Source organism: Penaeus chinensis, chromosome 20 (genome assembly GCF_019202785.1).
Source record: "Penaeus chinensis breed Huanghai No. 1 chromosome 20, ASM1920278v2, whole genome shotgun sequence".
Lineage (NCBI taxonomy): Eukaryota > Metazoa > Arthropoda > Malacostraca > Decapoda > Penaeidae > Penaeus > Penaeus chinensis.
Window position 1 is genome coordinate 8,660,491 of NC_061838.1, and position 5,000 is coordinate 8,665,490.

The following is a 5,000-nucleotide window of genomic DNA, read 5'->3' on the forward strand; positions in this document are numbered from 1 at the left end:
ACTGACATTCAGATTAGATTCAGAACTTATCGAAATCTGTGGCGAGAATTAAAGCTAAGGGAATACGATGGATGTACATACTGAAAAAAAATAAATGAATGGAAATTATTATATGATTTAGATGGATTCGCTTGAGTCCGAAGTTTAAGCTTTTCTTTTGGTCAGAGTCCTGGGGTATTTTCTGTCCCAGGTTCTAATTCACTTCATATTCTATATTGCGTGTTCTATGTTGCGTGTAAAATTATGGTTGTTTTATGCTCAAAATTCAGTTTCTGCTCAGAGTTCTTGGTTATTGTAAGTTCAGAATTGTAGGTTATTATCTGGACAGATAACAGTGTTATTTTCTGATCAGACTGTTGAAATCACGGCAAGATAGACTGAAATTACATACACGAGCCTTACGGGGCAATACCATTGTTTTTGCTCAGTGTTCATTCAAATTTTTATAATCGACTCTACAAAGAATCGCGAGTGCCAGGCTCTAGATATTCTATAGAGCAGAATGCCATGTCAATGGTTATCAATGTGATGAAAAAAGAGTGCCTGTATATTATCCATGGCCTTTGTCTCGTAATGAATTCCTGATCGCCATTCCCTTCACCCTTCACTGATCACATGGCACAATTACTTTCTGCCGCACGTGCACATTGCACACGTCATTTACCTTGGCGTTTGTTAAGACTGTCTCCACCAACCAACACTTGCCTCCCACCAGCAAGCTTTTGAACGTGTGGTGTGCGTTTTCTTTATATTTTGAGCGATGTTGAATGATGGGGAAATGTGTACTCTTTTTGTGGTACACGGGTATGAGGCATATGCAATACGGAATCATAGTGCATTTGCATATACCATCATGGATATACGGGCAGACATGTATAAACATACGTGTGCAGATATTCATAATTCATGTGTATTAACATATATATATCATATGCTCGTGTTCATGATTATTCCGGCAGAAACGCGTGTGTGTACTCCGTCTGTCTTCTCTATCTCTCCCTATATTTCTGCCTTCATCTCTATGTGTGTATCTATGTATTTGTTTATATATTGATTTGTCTCTGCCCCTCCCCCTCTCCCTCCCTCTCCCCCTCCCTATCACTTCTCTTTCCCCTTCCACTTCCTCTTCTCATTTTCCTTCTCCTTTTGCTTCTCCTTCTCTTTCTCCTCCTCCTTCTGCTTTTCCTCCTCCTTCTTATGCTTCTCCTTCTTCTTCATCTCCTCCTCCTCCTCCTCCTTGTCCTCGTCCTCGTCCTCGTCCTCGTCCTCGTCCTCGTCCTCCTCTTCCTCCTCTTCCTCCTCTTCCTCCTCTTCCTCCTCTTCCTCCTCCTCCTCCTCCTCCTCCTCCTCCTCCTCCTCCTCCTCCTCCTCCTCCTCCATCTCCTCCTCCTCCTCTTCCTCCTCTTCCTCCTCCTCCTCCTCCTCTTCCTCCTCCTCCTCCTCCTCCTCCTCCTCTTCTTCCTCCTCCTCCTCCTCCTCTTCCTCCTCCTCCTCCTCCTCCTCCTCCTCCTCCTCCTCCTCCTCCTCCTCCTCCTCCTCCTCCTCCTCCTCCTCGCCCCCCCCCCCCCCGAAACCATCCATCACTATAGCGGAAGAAAGAGAGCTGTCTAACCCGTCGGCATCATAATGTTTCCTGTCATTCCCTTCGTTTCCTTACCCCCCTGCTACCCCACCCCAACTCTTCCCTCACTCTCCCTTCTTCTCCGACGTCTTACTCCGTCCCCTCCCCTTCTTGTGGTTTCCTTTTCATACCCCCTCTCTAAATCCCCCCCCCCTTATCCTTTACCCTTGCCCCTTCCTTTCCCCTTTCCCCTTTCCCCTCTCCCTCGCATCCCTTAATGGCATCTGTTACCTCATTACCCAAGTTGCCGAAAATGTAAACAAACCGCCGTTTCCACGCTATTCTCTGGCTGCTCATTCATCATTCTAAGGTACATGGTGGGGGGGGGGGGTGATGATGGTCATAGCTCTTCGTCATTAGTGCTGTTCTTTTTTCTTTCTTTTTTTATGTACTACTGCTATGTAGGTATAGTTATTTATTTATTTTTTATTGTGTATTTTTTTAGAAATGGAGTCAACACGGTTGAATTATCCTTGCCAAATGTCTCAAATATTCCTAGAGGTTGGCCTTTGAAAAATATGTCAGATAAAAAATATCAGTTTTTATAGATCTGCATCAGTGTTTATATTTTTTTTGGGGGGGGGTTGAGGAATGACATCAACTTGAATGGTGCTATTAGGATGTTCTACACGGTAAGAGGGATTAAGAAAAAAAATATTTACACACCATATGTATCGATATTGAATAGGACATTAATAATATGAATGGATCCCAATCAAATGTCTCAAACATTAGTTATTACTCAATATCCGGCAGATTATTTCCCAAGGACCTGGGGGTCTAAGTCGCAGGATATCCACCGGCGGAGGGGTGGAGGTAGGGGATAGGGGGGGGGGAGGGGCAACACAACAAATTGCATTCAATATACACCGTCGGTCGGATTCAATAAGAGCGAGGCAAGTCGGGTACGTATTGAATTTTCAGCGGGAAGTTCGAGTCATCCTCAGACAAATCGGGGCTGATTGCAGATATAATGCAGATCCCATGCACGCGGGCCTCAGCTGGAAGGGAGGAAGAGGAAGAATACAGGAGAAAGTTGGAAGGGGAAATGGGAAGGGAGTTGGGGGAAGGGTAGGAAGGGGGGGAGATGGGGTTGAAGGAGATAGGGATAGGGAGGAAGGAATGGAGGGAAGCTAGGAAGGTAGGAAGAGGGGGTAGAAGAAGATAGCAGGAAGGACTAGCGAAATATACGGAGAGGGAGAGAGCGAGAAAGGAAGAGAGATAGAGAGAAGGGTGAGAAAGGGAAAAATTGGGGGCGGAGGAGGAGAGAGAGAGAGAGAGAGAGAGAGAGAGAGAGAGAGAGAGAGAGAGAGAGAGAGAGAGAGAGAGAGAGAGAGAGAGAGAGAGAGAGAGAGAGAGAGAAAGAAAGAGAGAGAGGGAAGTACAAAGAAAAGGAAGCGAAAATTAGAGAGTCAAATGAGAGGGAGGCTGTTGTAATGCACCAAAGTGGGGACTGTTGGGGGGGGGGGGGGTTAGCAGGTGACTCTAATGGCCCCCTGAGAGGAATGTTGAAGAAGAAAGTGGAATGATTACAAACCCGACCGGAACTATAGTACACACGCACGGACGCATATAAATACGAGGGACATTAAATCTGCAGTCTGTGCGTAGAAAAAGATCCGCATTAGAATATGTAATTCCTGAATACAAGATACTAAATTGAAGCGTGTTGGTGTTACCTTTTACAATTTATAGACTTTTTCAGTGTTTTTTTTTTTTCTGTTATTGATGTTAGGTCAGGTCAGGTTAGGTTTTAGGTGATCACTTTTTGCCAGTCCAAGTGCGTCGGATACGTGGGTGTGGCCAGGGTGAACAGATGAAGACAGACTTAATTTGTTTAATTGGATATAAGTGCTTGAAAGTGAGGGACGTAATTGCAATTCTTATGATTATATAAAACCGGTAAAGCGACGAATCACATAACAGATTGCGGTATTTGGCCCGGAAATCCGCTGCGATATTTTATTTTTTATTTTTTTGTTTTATTGTCCTTTCGAATTATGATAATGCAGTTGAGCTTTGATAAGAATAGAGCTCAAGCAGGGGAAAGACACTAAGGAAAGTTTTCAGTAGATAAGTAGATAAGGAGAAACTAATAAAATCCAACAACTCCGAGCGAAATAAAAAAAAAACGAAAAAAAACCCTACGATTATTGAACAAAATATATAACGATGATAAACAAGCCCGGTTCGCAGTCAGACGCGTGATCGAGGTGACAAGCGAGGCGCCCGGCGAAGAAGTGACCCGAGAAATGCTCGTAGATCGGCTGAAGTGAAGCGGAGTGAGAAGTGACAGGTGTTGAGCAAAAAGGGGCGGTGATGTAGGGTTACGGGACGTCGGAGGAATGTCAAGATGGAAGGGGGGAGGGCGGAAGGGGGTGGGGGAGGATGGGGAGAGAGGGGAATCATATCTCGGGGGTGGCTGGGGGAGGGGTGAGTGAAGAAACGATTGGAAGGAGGTAGAGAGGGGAGGAGGGGAGGGCGAACGGGCGTGGGAAGTGAGGGGAGGATAGTAGACAGGGTAGGGATGGCGAAGCGCTGTGAAGGGGGTTGGTAGAGAGGGAATGGGGATGGAAAGGAGGGGAATGGGGATAGAAAGGGATGGGAGGGGGCGACAGGGATGGAATGGCAGGGGATGACGATGGATAAGAGATTGGAAGGGGGTTGGTTGAGAGGAAGCGGGGGTGGAAGAGGAACGGATGACTCTATAGGGGGTAAAATTATGCTAGAAAGCTCACATTAAGATTATATTAGGTAACGTTAGTCCGCCGAGAGAAAGTTGGGTTGAGAGAGAGAGAGAGAGAGAGAGAGAGAGAGAGAGAGAGAGAGAGAGAGAGAGAGAGAGAGAGAGAGAGAGAGAGAGAGAGAGAGAGAGAGAGAGAGAGAGATTCCTGCTGACAGTGGAGAGGGGAACATAGAAACGGAACGAACATAACAGCTATAGCAAGAGATAAAAAGGCTCCAACAAGGCAAAACTGCGTCGGTCAAAGACAGGATTCGCACGCACGACTCCGGATTGGGTGACGTCATTCGATATCAATCCCCGGCGGTTATTTGGGTTACGGCGGCCGTTACGCTTCTTGCTGGCCCTTCGTGACAGTACGGTTACTCCCCGATCCGCACTGCAAGCGTATATCGGCACGCCCTTGCACGTGCAGCAACGCCGCCGCCGTTGCTCTCCGCTGTACGCTGCGGGGGGGAGCGCTGCAAGAAAAACTGTTGATGGGGAAAAATGAAAATCCTTATGGCTTGAATTTAAATTTTGGAAAAAAAAAGAGATTAGGTCAATGTATGGATGAGATACATGAAAAAATGTTCGATGGAATGCACACCTGGATATTCATACAGTATCTCTATTTCATAATTGACCCCTCCACGA

General features: G+C 46.2%; 1 protein-coding gene across 4 annotated transcripts in view; it reads left to right on the top strand.

The window, feature by feature from the left end:
- LOC125036000 (CAP-Gly domain-containing linker protein 1-like) overlaps nucleotides 1–5,000 on the top strand; it is a 236,866-nt gene that overhangs the window by 199,160 nt on the left and 32,706 nt on the right. The window lies entirely within an intron of this gene.